The 18,931-nt window shown below is 42.3% G+C and overlaps 1 protein-coding gene across 1 annotated transcript in view; it reads right to left on the reverse strand.

The window, feature by feature from the left end:
- Window positions 1-18,931, reverse strand: part of CSK (C-terminal Src kinase) — a 103,149-nt gene that overhangs the window by 66,847 nt on the left and 17,371 nt on the right. The gene's annotated exons all lie outside the window — the stretch shown is intronic.

The following is an 18,931-nucleotide window of genomic DNA, read 5'->3' on the forward strand; positions in this document are numbered from 1 at the left end:
CCCTGGCACTGCTGCCTTGGCCACTGTGCCTAGTCTATTTTGCATTTTGGGATCTCTTACCTATGCCGGTGAGCTACCATTTGCAAACATCACCTGTATTGCTGCTTCATTACTTTGATCATTTCTTATCATGTTTTTGTAATTATTTGTATGTAATTATCTAATAAAATTTCATATTTTGTGTATGTATGTGTATCCCTACGGGGTTTTCTTCTTTTGGGTTTCTATAGCCTTTTGAGGGCTTATTTATTGCGGGACAAGTTATACTTTCTAATGGCACCATTTATGGTTGCATACTATGTAGTAAAAAAAAATACAATTCTCATAAAGGTTTTTTTGTTTGTTTTTTACACTGTACTACACTATGCAGTAAAATTGACCTATTATCTTCATGTCAGTACAATTACAACAATACCACACTTGTATCATTTTTCTTGCGTTTTAATACTGAAAAGAAAAAAAAAAACTTTGAGGGAATTTTTTTTATTTTTTTATAACCATATTCTGACCCCTATAACATTTTTGTAGTTGTGTGTACGGGGCTGTGGGAGGGCTCATTTTTGCGGGACAATATGTTTTTTTCAGTGACACAAATTTGAAGTGTGTGAGACTTTTTGATCACTTTTAATAAAAAAAATTATTGGGTATGCCATCCGTTTTTTTTTTTTTTTTGGCGGACCCATTGTAACAATGCCTAAAACGGACAAGAATAGGACATGCTCTATTTTTTTTTTTTTTTTCGGGGCTACCGAACGGACATACGGATGCGGATAGTACACAGTGTGCTGTCAGCATAGTTTTGCTGACCCACTGAAAGGAATGGGTCCGCATCCTATCCACAAACAAAAAAAACAAAACTACGGAACGGACAAGGAAACAAACAATGTTCGTGTGCATGTAGCCTTACTGTAGAGCCGTAAGTACCAAAGTTCAGTTATTTTCTAAAGGCACCACAAAAATGAAATGCTGAATCTGATAACTTTAAAATCAGAAATGCTATTGGCAGTGTAGAAAAGGGGCCTCTGACTGTACTGTAAAAGATAAGCAGCACTACAGACTCTACCATTAATCGGAGAGATGGTGCTCGCGGGTAGAGATCCTGGCTGGGGGTCCTGACATGTACCAATAATATGTAAAAAAAAAAAAAAAAAAATCTGCAGCACTCTTCCGTTTATGAAAAATCCAGCCTTTTTAGTTTAAATCAGCAGCATAGTGACAGCGACGTTTCAGTCACTATGCTGCTGATTTAAACTAAATAGACTGGATTTTTCATAAAGGGAAGAGGGCTGCGGATTTTTCCATATTATTGACTGTACGGGCAGACAAGATGGGCCCTCTAGTATTTCTCAGCACTGAGCAGTAAGGGTAGCAGCGGACAAGGAAGTAGGGGCTGGAAGGTAGTCTGAGAACATCAAGATGCAAATTATAGAAAAAAAGAGGAACTGCTCCCATCAGTACAAAAGTTTTTTGCATGCAACGCAACGAAAATTAATTTCTAAAAATAACATCTGAACACCAATTTATGAGACGCTCACAATGCCAAACGTAGAATGAAAAGAAAATGGGCAAAGCGCTCCCTGGATCAGAAGTGTCTGGATAAGCACCACGCCTACTGTAGGCCTTATTAGTACAGGAATCCTGTTCATAAACCATTGTACTGGGCCTGACGTCTGCACTTGAAACGCTCAGATGTCGGCAGGCGAGATAATCAATGACTCGGGCTACTTTCACACTTGTGCTTTCCTTTTCCGCTATTGAGATCCGTCATAGGATCTCAATAGCGGGGGAAAACGCTTCCCTTTTGTCCCCATTCATTGTCAATTGGGACAAAACTGAACTAAACGAAACGGAGTGCACCAGAATGCATTCCGTTCCGTTTGGTTGTGTCCCTATTGCAGAGAGAACAATGCTGCAAGCAGTGTTTTATTGTCCGCAATGTGGTGAGGGGCTAGACGGATCTGTTCTGACACACAATGTAAGTCAATGGGGACAAATCCGTTTTCTATGACCCAATCTGGCACAATAGAAAACTGATCTGTCTTCCATTGACTTTCAATGGAGTTCATAACGACTCCATCTTGGCTATGTTAAATATAATACAACCGTATCTGTTCATAACAGAAGCAGATGCTTGTATTATCAGAACGGAAGCGTTCTTCCTTTATTATTTCTACTACGGTAGAAGTTATGAATGAATTTCTAGCAGTCTTCAGTAAGGGTACACGGGGTGGTAACAAGTTGGGGGGGTGTCCCTGCACAGTCTGAAAAAGGCAGCACTGATTGGATAGTGTGAGACTGTGCAGGGACACCCCCCAACTGGTTACCACCCCTCTGTACCCTTACTGCAGACTGCTAGCAATTATTCATAACTTCTAGTAGAAATAATAAAGGAATGGCACAGAGACATGAGGATAGATGCCCCAGAATTGCTGTTACATGGGGAATGCATGAAACTATTAAAACAAGCATGTCAGGAGGGCACCTACCCATGTGTTTTTTTTATTTAATTTTTTTTTAACTAGTGGTTTTGGGGCAATATAGGCAGGCTTCTGTAGAGCTTTCCACATTACCGCTATAAGTGGGAGTTCACACTTCAGTTTTCTGTTCAGTTATTTCCATCAGTGATTGTGAGCCAAAATCAGTAGTGAAGCCTACACAGAGATAACATATAATGGAAGGAGCTGCACCTGTTCTGTGTTTTTGACCCGCAAATGGTTTTGGCTCCAAATAACTGACGGAAATAACTGACCAAATAACTAAAGTGTGAACTCAGTCTAACATGTGAAGGTTGCCTTACAGATTAGGGTGATGCCTGTGCACATCTACATCCAGGATACACCGCCAAAAAAAAAAAAAAGACATTTTGGTTTACATAGAAGTGTGCAATATCAGAACAAACCAGAACTGAAAATAACTCTACCACACAGGGAACTACACATTTACATCAATCGTATTGCTAAATAGTGGAGCTAATTTAAGCCTAGGGTAGGTTTACATTGCAGATTTTTCCTTCCGCTTAATAGGCAACATTCACAATGGTTTTCAGAAATCCGACAGGCTGTTCCGGCAGGGGAAGCGCCTGCTGGAACTCACCAGATCCACCATTGACTAAAGGCACGGACATGTCGACTGGCCAGCCAGTTTCCACCCAAAAATTCATGGTACGCACAACTTTTTGCCCAGTTGAAAGCAGACTTTATGCAGGAAACCAGCTGGGTTGGATCTCATTATAGTCAATGGGGACCCAGCGGTTCCAGGCGTTATCCAGAACTATGCCAGATCAGGTGAACTCCAGCAGACACACCTTGCACTGCCGATTGGGAATGTGTGGTAATACGAGGTGTACTATTCCCAGGTTTCTCGGCACAGTGTGCATGATACTGCTGGAGAAGGGTCCTGGACTCTTCTTCAAAAAGTTTTTGATTTCCATTATTCTTCATGTGGACAGATGGGTTGGCTAAGGTCAAGTTTGGGACCCTAAACCCAATGGTATGTGGGCAATTTAATGGCCCCAGACCAGGTGAAAAGTTCGCTTTAACGTAAAATATTTATTGCCGCATGACTGGTGACTTTCAAGTAAAGAAAACGTACTGGGTTTTATGATAAACAGAAAATCTCACGTCATACAGTTCAGCCCTCCAAAAGAGAACACATTGAACATCCTCTTATTTCTTTCTTGTGTGGACTTCCCAGCAATGTAAATGTTTAGGTAGAAGCCAGCCAATGTGTATAGCTAGGAATCACAAGGCTTTCTAGATGTTCACAAAGGACATACACATACTGGCCAGGTGTTTCTGCATATGATATGCCATCTCTCCGACAGCAGGTATGTGGTGTGGTGATGTCTGATCATTACTATTACTAGACATAGAAGTGGATCCACAGAAGAAATCTCTTCAACTTTGCAGGCAAATATTGGACATTTCAGATGGATGCCAATCCCTTGTAAATCTGGCAAATCAGAGTTGCAGGATGGGTATGCAGGCTATGTACGCTCCTGGTCCCCACACTGCCACTTCTCCCCGTGCACGGATGAAAACATTTGATGTCGAGGGGGGGGGGGGATGTCAGGGGGAGCAGCCAAGGGCAGGGGGGGGACGAGCCTCCCAAGTATCGCGGGTGACGCTAGGGAGGCTCGTCCCTGTCACCTCCTGCCATTGGCTGCCCCTCAATGGACAGTTTACTAAGCATTCTGTATTAGGAATGCTATTATTTTTCCCTTATAACCATGTTAGAAGGGAAAATAATAAAATCTACAGAACACCTAGCCAAACCCAAACTTCAGTGAAGAGGTCCGGGTTCGGGTCTGGCTACCACATTCAGTTTTTTATCGCAGGCGTGCAAATCATATTGCACTCACGCGGAAAAAACTGAACAACGGAACGCAATCACAGACAAAACTGACTGAAACTGCGTGCCTACTCGCGCGGGTTTCCCGCATCGCATCCAGACAAAATCTGTGACGCCCGTGTGAAAGAGGCCTTAGTTTGTCACATACCTAAAACGGTCATGCCCAACTATACACAGATCATAATGTTACTACAGTTAGGGTGTGATTTCCTAGGTCGGATGTCATTACACCACAAGAAAAGCTTTTCATACAACTGTTCCCCGCTCTAATCACAAGGTGAAAATAAAACTGCCATAGAAGTAACTACGGTGCTAAATATCACTGGCATTACACCCAATTACCTGCAACGGTGAGGACACAAACGCAGAGATACTGCAAAGTGCTCCCATTCCTGTCATATTACACACATCTGTGCGTTATTAATTTCCAATCTGCATCTATTTATAAAGGTGGGGGATGGCAAATATTAAGCCTGTTAATCCCATTACTTTGTTCCTGTTCTGCCCAGATCACAAAACAAGGCAACGTCTTTACTTCCTCTTTACAACCCCTTCCGTCCTTCACAATTGTTCATTCATTCATATCTCAGCAAAAGCATGATGAAAATTTATGGATCAGGAGGGGATATTGGAAGGGCCTCACATTTCATGCTGCCGCAGATCTCACATTTTCACTAAATACACCTCAGTACAGTATGGGGTTCATTCACAGATACAGAGTTTTGGGGTGTTCTATTTTTTATCTTTTTTTTTATGCTGCAATTATCACGAAATAAGAACAGATGAATTCACCATATTCAGTCAAATGTGTTCTTCTATTAAATATTCAAAGATAAACCTGTGTTTTCTGTCTGTTTTACAAGATTTTACATGGCAGCCATTTAAAAGAATACCCATTAGCGGCTCCTCTCTATGGCTCATAATGGAGGACCCTTCTTTATGAGACCTGTATGCCCTAAAACAGCATATTAACTTGATTATGCTTATAGAGCAAACAATTTAAATATAATGAGTTATTGGGGTTGCTCCCTTTAAAAATAGGGCCAGATGCTAGAAATGTATACTCCCCCTCCACGCAGCCGACTTCACAGCCTGTTTTTCAACACTCTAAAGGCAGTTTGCCAAACCTTTCCTGTGTTGTACACTGTCCTTATACCATAAACAGTGATAAGCAGGGTGTTCTAGTAGTGATAATGGGTACTCGCCTCTCCTATCCTCATACTATATACAGTGATAAGCAGGGTGTTCTAGTAGTGGTAATCAGTGCTCACCTCTCCTATCCTCAAACTATATGCAGTGATAAGCAGGGTGTTCTAGTAGTGATAATGGGTACTCGCCTCTCCTATCCTTATACTATATACAGTGATAAGCAGGGTGTTCTAGTAGTGATAATGGGTACTCGCCTCTCCTATCCTTATACTATATACAGTGATAAGCAGGGTGTTCTAGTAGTGATAATGGGTACTCGCCTCTCCTATCCTCATACTATATACAGTGATAAGCAGGGTGTTCTAGTAGTGGTAACCAGTGCTCACCTCTCCTATCCTCATACTATATACAGCGATAAGCAGGGTGTTCTAGTAGTGATAATGGGTACTCGCCTCTCCTATCCTCATACTATATACAGTGATAAGCAGGGTGTTCTAGCAGTGATAACCAGTGCTCACCTTTCCTATCCTTATACTATATACAGTAATAAGCAGGGTGTTCTAGCAGTGGTAATGGGTACTCGCCTCTCCTATCCTCATACTATATACAGTAATAAGCAGGGTGTTCTAGTAGTGGTAATCAGTGCTCGCCTCTCCTATCCTCATACTATATACAGTGATAAGCAGGGTGTTCTAGTAGTGGTAATCAGTGCTCACCTCTCCTATCCTCATACTATATACAGTGATAAGCAGGGTGTTCTAGCAGTGATAATCAGCCTCTCCTATCCTTATACTATATACAGTGATAAGCTGGGTGTTCTAGCAGTGATAACCAGTGCTCACCTTTCCTATCCTTATACTATATACAGTAATAAGCAGGGTGTTCTAGTAGTGATAATGGGTACTCGCCTCTCCTATCCTTATACTATATACAGTGATAATCAGCCTCTCCTATCCTCATACTATATACAGTGATAAGCAGGGTGTTCTAGCAGTGGTAATCAGTGCTCGCCTCTCCTATCCTTATACTATATACAGTGATAAGCAGGGTGTTCTAGCAGTGATAATCAGCCTCTCCTATCCTCATACTATATACAGTGATAAGCAGGGTGTTCTAGCAGTGATAATCAGCCTCTCCTATCCTTATACTATATACAGTGATAAGCTGGGTGTTCTAGCAGTGATAACCAGTGCTCACCTTTCCTATCCTTATACTATATACAGTAATAAGCAGGGTGTTCTAGCAGTGGTAATGGGTACTCGCCTCTCCTATCCTCATACTATATACAGTGATAAGCAGGGTGTTCTAGCAGTGATAATCAGCCTCTCCTATCCTTATACTATATACAGTGATAAGCTGGGTGTTCTAGCAGTGATAACCAGTGCTCACCTTTCCTATCCTTATACTATATACAGTAATAAGCAGGGTGTTCTAGTAGTGATAATGGGTACTCGCCTCTCCTATCCTTATACTATATACAGTGATAATCAGCCTCTCCTATCCTCATACTATATGCAGTGATAAGGAGGGTGTTCTAGTAGTGGTAATCAGTGCTCGCCTCTCCTATCCTCATACTATATGCAGTGATAAGCAGGGTGTTCTAGCAGTGATAATCAGCCTCTCCTATCCTTATACTATATACAGTGATAAGCTGGGTGTTCTAGCAGTGATAACCAGTGCTCACCTTTCCTATCCTTATACTATATACAGTAATAAGCAGGGTGTTCTAGTAGTGATAATGGGTACTCGCCTCTCCTATCCTTATACTATATACAGTGATAATCAGCCTCTCCTATCCTCATACTATATACAGTGATAAGCAGGGTGTTCTAGCAGTGGTAATCAGTGCTCGCCTCTCCTATCCTTATACTATATACAGTGATAAGCAGGGTGTTCTAGCAGTGATAATCAGCCTCTCCTATCCTCATACTATATACAGTGATAAGCAGGGTGTTCTAGCAGTGATAATCAGCCTCTCCTATCCTTATACTATATACAGTGATAAGCTGGGTGTTCTAGCAGTGATAACCAGTGCTCACCTTTCCTATCCTTATACTATATACAGTAATAAGCAGGGTGTTCTAGCAGTGGTAATGGGTACTCGCCTCTCCTATCCTCATACTATATACAGTGATAAGCAGGGTGTTCTAGCAGTGATAATCAGCCTCTCCTATCCTTATACTATATACAGTGATAAGCTGGGTGTTCTAGCAGTGATAACCAGTGCTCACCTTTCCTATCCTTATACTATATACAGTAATAAGCAGGGTGTTCTAGTAGTGATAATGGGTACTCGCCTCTCCTATCCTTATACTATATACAGTGATAATCAGCCTCTCCTATCCTCATACTATATGCAGTGATAAGGAGGGTGTTCTAGTAGTGGTAATCAGTGCTCGCCTCTCCTATCCTCATACTATATGCAGTGATAAGCAGGGTGTTCTAGCAGTGATAATCAGCCTCTCCTATCCTTATACTATATACAGTGATAAGCTGGGTGTTCTAGCAGTGATAACCAGTGCTCACCTTTCCTATCCTTATACTATATACAGTAATAAGCAGGGTGTTCTAGTAGTGATAATGGGTACTCGCCTCTCCTATCCTTATACTATATACAGTGATAATCAGCCTCTCCTATCCTCATACTATATACAGTGATAAGCAGGGTGTTCTAGCAGTGGTAATCAGTGCTCGCCTCTCCTATCCTTATACTATATACAGTAATAAGCAGGGTGTTCTAGTAGTGATAATGGGTACTCGCCTCTCCTATCCTTATACTATATACAGTGATAATCAGCCTCTCCTATCCTCATACTATATGCAGTGATAAGGAGGGTGTTCTAGTAGTGGTAATCAGTGCTCGCCTCTCCTATCCTCATACTATATGCAGTGATAAGCAGGGTGTTCTAGCAGTGATAATCAGCCTCTCCTATCCTTATACTATATACAGTGATAAGCTGGGTGTTCTAGCAGTGATAACCAGTGCTCACCTTTCCTATCCTTATACTATATACAGTAATAAGCAGGGTGTTCTAGCAGTGGTAATGGGTACTCGCCTCTCCTATCCTCATACTATATACAGTGATAAGCAGGGTGTTCTAGCAGTGATAATCAGCCTCTCCTATCCTTATACTATATACAGTGATAAGCTGGGTGTTCTAGCAGTGATAACCAGTGCTCACCTTTCCTATCCTTATACTATATACAGTAATAAGCAGGGTGTTCTAGTAGTGATAATGGGTACTCGCCTCTCCTATCCTTATACTATATACAGTGATAATCAGCCTCTCCTATCCTCATACTATATGCAGTGATAAGGAGGGTGTTCTAGTAGTGGTAATCAGTGCTCGCCTCTCCTATCCTCATACTATATGCAGTGATAAGCAGGGTGTTCTAGCAGTGATAATCAGCCTCTCCTATCCTTATACTATATACAGTGATAAGCTGGGTGTTCTAGCAGTGATAACCAGTGCTCACCTTTCCTATCCTTATACTATATACAGTAATAAGCAGGGTGTTCTAGTAGTGATAATGGGTACTCGCCTCTCCTATCCTTATACTATATACAGTGATAATCAGCCTCTCCTATCCTCATACTATATACAGTGATAAGCAGGGTGTTCTAGCAGTGGTAATCAGTGCTCGCCTCTCCTATCCTTATACTATATACAGTAATAAGCAGGGTGTTCTAGTAGTGGTAATCAGTGCTCGCCTCTCCTATCCTCATACTATATGCAGTGATAAGGAGGGTGTTCTAGTAGTGGTAATCAGTGCTCACCTCTCCTATCCTCATACTATATGCAGTGATAAGCAGGGTGTTCTAGCAGTGATAATCAGCCTCTCCTATCCTCATACTATATACAGTGATAAGCAGGGTGTTCTAGCAGTGGTAATCAGTGCTCACCTCTCCTATCCTCATACTATATACAGTGATAAGCAGGGTGTTCTAGTAGTGATAATCAGCCTCTCATATCCTCATACTATATGCAGTGATAAGCAGGGTGTTCTAGTAGTGATAATCAGCCTCTCATATCCTCATACTATATGCAGTGATAAGCAGGGTGTTCTAGCAGTGGTAATCAGTGCTCGCCTCTCCTATCCTTATACTATATACAGTGATAAGCAGGGTGTTCTAGTAGTGGTAATCAGTGCTCACCTCTCCTATCCTCATACTATATGCAGTGATAAGCTGGGGGTTCTAGTAGTGGTAATCAGTGCTCGCCTCTCCTATCCTTATACTATATACAGTGATAAGCAGGGTGTTCTAGCAGTGGTAATCAGTGCTCACCTCTCCTATCCTCATACTATATACAGTGATAAGCAGGGTGTTCTAGTAGTAATAATCAGCCTCTCCTATCCTTATACTATATACAGTGATAAGCAGGGTGTTCTAGTAGTGGTAATCAGCCTCTCCTATCCTTATACTATATACAGTGATAAGCAGGGTGTTCTAGTAGTGGTAATCAGTGCTCGCCTCTCCTATCCTTATACTATATACAGTGATAAGCAGGGTGTTCTAGTAGTGGTAATCAGCCTCTCCTATCCTTATACTATATACAGTGATAAGCTGGGGGTTCTAGTAGTGGTAATCAGTGCTCGCCTCTCCTATCCTTATACTATATGCCGTGATAAGCAGGGTGTTCTAGCAGTGATAATGGGTACTCGCCTCTCCTATCCTTATACTATATACAGTGATAATCAGCCTCTCCTATCCTCATACTATATGCAGTGATAAGCAGGGTGTTCTAGCAGTGGTAATCAGTGCTCGCCTCTCCTATCCTTATACTATATACAGTGATAAGCAGGGTGTTCTAGCAGTGGTAATCAGTGCTCGCCTATCCTTATACTATATACAGTGATAAGCAGGGTGTTCTAGTAGTGGTAATCAGTGCTCACCTCTCCTATCCTCATACTATATGCAGTGATAAGCAGGGTGTTCTAGTAGTGATAATCAGCCTCTCCTATCCTCATACTATATACAGTGATAAGCAGGGTGTTCTAGCAGTGGTAATCAGTGCTCACCTCTCCTATCCTCATACTATATACAGTGATAAGCAGGGTGTTCTAGTAGTGATAATCAGCCTCTCATATCCTCATACTATATGCAGTGATAAGCAGGGTGTTCTAGTAGTGATAATCAGCCTCTCATATCCTCATACTATATGCAGTGATAAGCAGGGTGTTCTAGCAGTGGTAATCAGTGCTCACCTCTCCTATCCTCATACTATATACAGTGATAAGCAGGGTGTTCTAGTAGTGATAATCAGCCTCTCCTATCCTTATACTATATACAGTGATAAGCAGGGTGTTCTAGTAGTGGTAATCAGCCTCTCCTATCCTTATACTATATACAGTGATAAGCAGGGTGTTCTAGCAGTGGTAATGGGTACTCGCCTCTCCTATCCTTATACTATATACAGTGATAATCAGCCTCTCCTATCCTCATACTATATACAGTGATAAGCAGGGTGTTCTAGCAGTGGTAATCAGTGCTCGCCTCTCCTATCCTTATACTATATACAGTGATAAGCAGGGTGTTCTAGCAGTGATAATCAGCCTCTCCTATCCTCATACTATATACAGTGATAAGCAGGGTGTTCTAGCAGTGATAATCAGCCTCTCCTATCCTTATACTATATACAGTGATAAGCTGGGTGTTCTAGCAGTGATAACCAGTGCTCACCTTTCCTATCCTTATACTATATACAGTAATAAGCAGGGTGTTCTAGCAGTGGTAATGGGTACTCGCCTCTCCTATCCTCATACTATATACAGTGATAAGCAGGGTGTTCTAGCAGTGATAATCAGCCTCTCCTATCCTTATACTATATACAGTGATAAGCTGGGTGTTCTAGCAGTGATAACCAGTGCTCACCTTTCCTATCCTTATACTATATACAGTAATAAGCAGGGTGTTCTAGTAGTGATAATGGGTACTCGCCTCTCCTATCCTTATACTATATACAGTGATAATCAGCCTCTCCTATCCTCATACTATATGCAGTGATAAGGAGGGTGTTCTAGTAGTGGTAATCAGTGCTCGCCTCTCCTATCCTCATACTATATGCAGTGATAAGCAGGGTGTTCTAGCAGTGATAATCAGCCTCTCCTATCCTTATACTATATACAGTGATAAGCTGGGTGTTCTAGCAGTGATAACCAGTGCTCACCTTTCCTATCCTTATACTATATACAGTAATAAGCAGGGTGTTCTAGTAGTGATAATGGGTACTCGCCTCTCCTATCCTTATACTATATACAGTGATAATCAGCCTCTCCTATCCTCATACTATATACAGTGATAAGCAGGGTGTTCTAGCAGTGGTAATCAGTGCTCGCCTCTCCTATCCTTATACTATATACAGTGATAAGCAGGGTGTTCTAGCAGTGATAATCAGCCTCTCCTATCCTCATACTATATACAGTGATAAGCAGGGTGTTCTAGCAGTGATAATCAGCCTCTCCTATCCTTATACTATATACAGTGATAAGCTGGGTGTTCTAGCAGTGATAACCAGTGCTCACCTTTCCTATCCTTATACTATATACAGTAATAAGCAGGGTGTTCTAGCAGTGATAATGGGTACTCGCCTCTCCTATCCTTATACTATATACAGTGATAATCAGCCTCTCCTATCCTCATACTATATGCAGTGATAAGCAGGGTGTTCTAGCAGTGGTAATCAGTGCTCGCCTCTCCTATCCTTATACTATATACAGTGATAAGCAGGGTGTTCTAGCAGTGGTAATCAGTGCTCGCCTATCCTTATACTATATACAGTGATAAGCAGGGTGTTCTAGTAGTGGTAATCAGTGCTCACCTCTCCTATCCTCATACTATATGCAGTGATAAGCAGGGTGTTCTAGTAGTGATAATCAGCCTCTCCTATCCTCATACTATATACAGTGATAAGCAGGGTGTTCTAGCAGTGGTAATCAGTGCTCACCTCTCCTATCCTCATACTATATACAGTGATAAGCAGGGTGTTCTAGTAGTGATAATCAGCCTCTCATATCCTCATACTATATGCAGTGATAAGCAGGGTGTTCTAGTAGTGATAATCAGCCTCTCATATCCTCATACTATATGCAGTGATAAGCAGGGTGTTCTAGCAGTGGTAATCAGTGCTCACCTCTCCTATCCTCATACTATATACAGTGATAAGCAGGGTGTTCTAGTAGTGATAATCAGCCTCTCCTATCCTTATACTATATACAGTGATAAGCAGGGTGTTCTAGTAGTGGTAATCAGCCTCTCCTATCCTTATACTATATACAGTGATAAGCAGGGTGTTCTAGCAGTGGTAATGGGTACTCGCCTCTCCTATCCTTATACTATATACAGTGATAATCAGCCTCTCCTATCCTCATACTATATACAGTGATAAGCAGGGTGTTCTAGCAGTGGTAATCAGCCTCTCCTATCCTCATACTATATACAGTGATAAGCAGGGTGTTCTAGCAGTGATAATCAGCCTCTCCTATCCTCATACTATATACAGTGATAAGCAGGGTGTTCTAGCAGTGATAATCAGCCTCTCCTATCCTTATACTATATACAGTGATAAGCTGGGTGTTCTAGCAGTGATAACCAGTGCTCACCTTTCCTATCCTTATACTATATACAGTAATAAGCAGGGTGTTCTAGCAGTGGTAATGGGTACTCGCCTCTCCTATCCTCATACTATATACAGTGATAAGCAGGGTGTTCTAGCAGTGATAATCAGCCTCTCCTATCCTTATACTATATACAGTGATAAGCTGGGTGTTCTAGCAGTGATAACCAGTGCTCACCTTTCCTATCCTTATACTATATACAGTAATAAGCAGGGTGTTCTAGTAGTGATAATGGGTACTCGCCTCTCCTATCCTTATACTATATACAGTGATAATCAGCCTCTCCTATCCTCATACTATATGCAGTGATAAGGAGGGTGTTCTAGTAGTGGTAATCAGTGCTCGCCTCTCCTATCCTCATACTATATGCAGTGATAAGCAGGGTGTTCTAGCAGTGATAATCAGCCTCTCCTATCCTTATACTATATACAGTGATAAGCTGGGTGTTCTAGCAGTGATAACCAGTGCTCACCTTTCCTATCCTTATACTATATACAGTAATAAGCAGGGTGTTCTAGTAGTGATAATGGGTACTCGCCTCTCCTATCCTTATACTATATACAGTGATAATCAGCCTCTCCTATCCTCATACTATATACAGTGATAAGCAGGGTGTTCTAGCAGTGGTAATCAGTGCTCGCCTCTCCTATCCTTATACTATATACAGTGATAAGCAGGGTGTTCTAGCAGTGATAATCAGCCTCTCCTATCCTCATACTATATACAGTGATAAGCAGGGTGTTCTAGCAGTGATAATCAGCCTCTCCTATCCTTATACTATATACAGTGATAAGCTGGGTGTTCTAGCAGTGATAACCAGTGCTCACCTTTCCTATCCTTATACTATATACAGTAATAAGCAGGGTGTTCTAGCAGTGGTAATGGGTACTCGCCTCTCCTATCCTCATACTATATACAGTGATAAGCAGGGTGTTCTAGCAGTGATAATCAGCCTCTCCTATCCTTATACTATATACAGTGATAAGCTGGGTGTTCTAGCAGTGATAACCAGTGCTCACCTTTCCTATCCTTATACTATATACAGTAATAAGCAGGGTGTTCTAGTAGTGATAATGGGTACTCGCCTCTCCTATCCTTATACTATATACAGTGATAATCAGCCTCTCCTATCCTCATACTATATGCAGTGATAAGGAGGGTGTTCTAGTAGTGGTAATCAGTGCTCGCCTCTCCTATCCTCATACTATATGCAGTGATAAGCAGGGTGTTCTAGCAGTGATAATCAGCCTCTCCTATCCTTATACTATATACAGTGATAAGCTGGGTGTTCTAGCAGTGATAACCAGTGCTCACCTTTCCTATCCTTATACTATATACAGTAATAAGCAGGGTGTTCTAGTAGTGATAATGGGTACTCGCCTCTCCTATCCTTATACTATATACAGTGATAATCAGCCTCTCCTATCCTCATACTATATACAGTGATAAGCAGGGTGTTCTAGCAGTGGTAATCAGTGCTCGCCTCTCCTATCCTTATACTATATACAGTAATAAGCAGGGTGTTCTAGTAGTGGTAATCAGTGCTCGCCTCTCCTATCCTCATACTATATGCAGTGATAAGGAGGGTGTTCTAGTAGTGGTAATCAGTGCTCACCTCTCCTATCCTCATACTATATGCAGTGATAAGCAGGGTGTTCTAGTAGTGATAATCAGCCTCTCCTATCCTCATACTATATACAGTGATAAGCAGGGTGTTCTAGCAGTGGTAATCAGTGCTCACCTCTCCTATCCTCATACTATATACAGTGATAAGCAGGGTGTTCTAGTAGTGATAATCAGCCTCTCATATCCTCATACTATATGCAGTGATAAGCAGGGTGTTCTAGTAGTGATAATCAGCCTCTCATATCCTCATACTATATGCAGTGATAAGCAGGGTGTTCTAGCAGTGGTAATCAGTGCTCACCTCTCCTATCCTCATACTATATACAGTGATAAGCAGGGTGTTCTAGTAGTGATAATCAGCCTCTCCTATCCTTATACTATATACAGTGATAAGCAGGGTGTTCTAGTAGTGGTAATCAGCCTCTCCTATCCTTATACTATATACAGTGATAAGCAGGGTGTTCTAGTAGTGGTAATCAGTGCTCGCCTCTCCTATCCTTATACTATATACAGTGATAAGCAGGGTGTTCTAGTAGTGGTAATCAGCCTCTCCTATCCTTATACTATATACAGTGATAAGCTGGGGGTTCTAGTAGTGGTAATCAGTGCTCGCCTCTCCTATCCTTATACTATATGCCGTGATAAGCAGGGTGTTCTAGCAGTGATAATGGGTACTCGCCTCTCCTATCCTTATACTATATACAGTGATAATCAGCCTCTCCTATCCTCATACTATATGCAGTGATAAGCAGGGTGTTCTAGCAGTGGTAATCAGTGCTCGCCTCTCCTATCCTTATACTATATACAGTGATAAGCAGGGTGTTCTAGCAGTGGTAATCAGTGCTCGCCTATCCTTATACTATATACAGTGATAAGCAGGGTGTTCTAGTAGTGGTAATCAGTGCTCACCTCTCCTATCCTCATACTATATGCAGTGATAAGGAGGGTGTTCTAGCAGTGGTAATCAGTGCTCACCTCTCCTATCCTCATACTATATACAGTGATAAGCTGGGGGTTCTAGTAGTGGTAATCAGTGCTCACCTCTCCTATCCTCATACTATATACAGTGATAAGCAGGGTGTTCTAGTAGTGGTAATCAGTGCTCACCTCTCCTATCCTCATACTATATACAGCGATAAGCTGGGGGTTCTAGTAGTGGTAATCAGTGCTCACCTCTCCTATCCTCATACTATATACAGCGATAAGCTGGGGGTTCTAGTAGTGGTAATCAGTGCTCACCTCTCCTACCCTCATACTATATACAGTGATAAGCAGGGTGTTCTAGCAGTGGTAATCAGTGCTCACCTCTCCTATCCTCATACTATATACAGTGATAAGCAGAGTGTTCTAGTAGTGATAATCAGTGCTCGCCTCTCCTATCCTTATACTATATACAGTGATAAGCAGGGTCTTCTAGTAGTGATGGAAAACTCAGTTCTAACCTCTCCTGTGTTCTCCACTGTCCTTATAGTATATACAGGTATACTAGGTATCTTCATGCTGCTCCAAGGACCTTAGTTACAATTAGAGATGAGCGAATTTCATATTTTGAAATTCGTTCACGCTTCGTTTGGTTGTAAAAGCAGAATGGTGTTATGGATTCCGTTACCACGGACCATAACGCAATTCTATGACGGAATTCCTTTAGAGACATTCCATTATTCATTCCGTCATAATAAAAGTCTATGGGCTGCAAAACGGAGCCGTCCAGTTTCCGTTATGCAGCGAAGTCCTCTCCTGCATAACGGAAACGGGATGGATCTGTTATGCAGGCCATAGACTTCTTTTATGACGGAATTAATAACGGAATGCCTCTGAAGGCATTCCGTCATAGAATTGCGTTATGGTCAGTGGTAACGGAATCCATAGCGCAATAATGCTTTTACCACCAAACAAAGCATGAAGGAATTTCAGACCCTGAAAGTCAGTCATCTCTAATTACAATGCCTGAAACGGTGCTGCACATGCTCAGTAGTAAGTCCCTGCTCTAAAGACCAGAGGAGGAAGTTCACTACTGAGCATGCCCGCAAATATCTTAGAACTGCTAGGCAGAACAGGAAGACAGAATTAAAGGTGTTATCTGGGAATAAGTAACTTTTACTAGGTGCCCACAGCTTGTCTCCACTATGTAAAGAATCATATTTACTTACTCCCCACCACACTGGTCCCTGTGTGCCGGCTGACATGTCTCATCTTATGGTCTGTGTCTTGTTTAGTTCATCCCTGGAACAGAATGATCATCTGCTCTGCTGTAGCCAATAACTGGCTTCAGCGGTGATGTGTCTCTTGTGGACATGTGACCAATGAATGCAGTCTGCCACGGAGCAGATGATCATGCCCATGTCGGAGAGGAGGTAAACAAGCCACAGGCCGGAAGATAGACAAACGAGAGCCAGAGTACAGGACCAGAACTGCAGGTAAGTAGGAATCTTTCCATAGCAGAGACAAGCTGAGCGTACCTGTAAAAATGCATTCCCAGAAAACCCTTTCATGGCAAGCCCTGCATATATTGTATTATCTTTAACATAGCCAAGGCGGATCAGTCTTGAACACCATTGAAAGTCAATGGAGGACGGATCCGTTTTCTATTGTGCCATGTCGTGTCAGTGGAAATGGATCAGTCCCCATTGACTTAGATTGTGTGCCAGGACGGATCCGTTTGGCTCAGTTTCATCAGACGGACACCAAAACGCTGCAAGCAGCGTTTTGTATAACAAAGTGGAATGGAGACGGAACGGAGGCAAACAGATGCATTCTAAGCGGACCCTTCTCCATTCTGAGTGCATTAGGGTACCTCCACACTCGCGTTGTGAAGATCCGGCAGGCAGTTCCGTCGCATTTGTAGACGGATCCGGATGCGGTTCCGTCTAACAAATGCATTGAAACACCGTCTCTCCGGTGTCATCCGGAAAAACGGATCCGGTATTATATTTTTTTCGCATTTTTAAAGGTCTGCGCATGCGCAGACCAGAAAGCCTGATCCGTGTTGCCTGAACACTTTGTGCCGGATCCGGCATTAATGCATTTCAATGGAAAATAATGCCAGATCTGGCATTCTGGCAAGTATTCCGGTATTTTCTCCGGCCAAATACCGTAAGAGTGACTGAACTGAAGACATCCTGATGCATACTGAACTGATTGCTCTCCATTCCGAATGCATTAGGATAAAACTGATCAGTTTTTTTCGTATTGAGCCCCTAGGATGGAACTCAATACCGGAAAAGAATAACGCTAGTGTGAAAGTACCCTTAGAATGCAAACTGATCCGTTTTGGACCGCTGTGAGAACCCTGAACAGATCTCACAAACAGAAAGCCAAAACGCAACTGTGAAAGTAGACTTACTTGTTTCTTTCATTCCCATTTAGATTTGCTCACGATTCTCTGCTTCTCTAGGACATACATTTATAACTTTTCTAACTTTTTCTAACGACAAATTCATAGATTTCTTACAATTATTAAGTGTATAACAGTTTATTCCAGTTATTAAAGCGGTTTTCAGAGATTTTAATACTAATTAGTGGGGGTCCAACAAACATCCAGGACCCCGACCAATCAACATTCATCAGCTACTCCTTTAAAGGGATTTTGTCACCAGGTTTCACCCCTGTCAACTAAACATATGCTGATGTTCAGGGCCTCATCACGATTCCTAGTGTGGGCTTCTAAATGTCATCTGAAGCCTTATTTTGCTAAAAAAAAAAAAAAAAAAAAACAGCTTTTACTAACCTGTCACTCAAAGAAATAAGGTGCCCAAGGGGATGTTAAGGGATCCAAGTTGCCGCCGCCGTTCATGCCCAGCGCCGCCTTTCCAGACTTCTGCGCCGCCTCCTAATCCTCTGTGCCGCCTCTCGCTCTCCCTCCCTCCCCCCTCCTCCTGCTGTAAGATCTCGCGCATACAGGGGTTGAGCGAAGTGCCGGCGCATGCGCACTTCGCTGTAAGAAGCCAAATGGAGAAGTCCGCACGGGCGCATCAGGCAGAGCCCTGTGCGCACGCGCGAGATCTTACAGCAGGAGGAGGGGGGAGGGAATGAGAGCGAGAGGCGGCACGGAGGATTAGGAGGCGGCGCAGAAGTCTGGAAAGGCGGCGCTGGGCATGAACGGCAGCGGGAGCGGCCGGCAACTTGGATCCCTTAACATCCCCTTGGGCACCTTATTTCTTTGAGTGACAGGTTAGTAAAAGCTGTTTTT

Source organism: Bufo gargarizans, chromosome 2, assembly GCF_014858855.1.
Source record: "Bufo gargarizans isolate SCDJY-AF-19 chromosome 2, ASM1485885v1, whole genome shotgun sequence".
Taxonomy (NCBI): domain Eukaryota; kingdom Metazoa; phylum Chordata; class Amphibia; order Anura; family Bufonidae; genus Bufo; species Bufo gargarizans.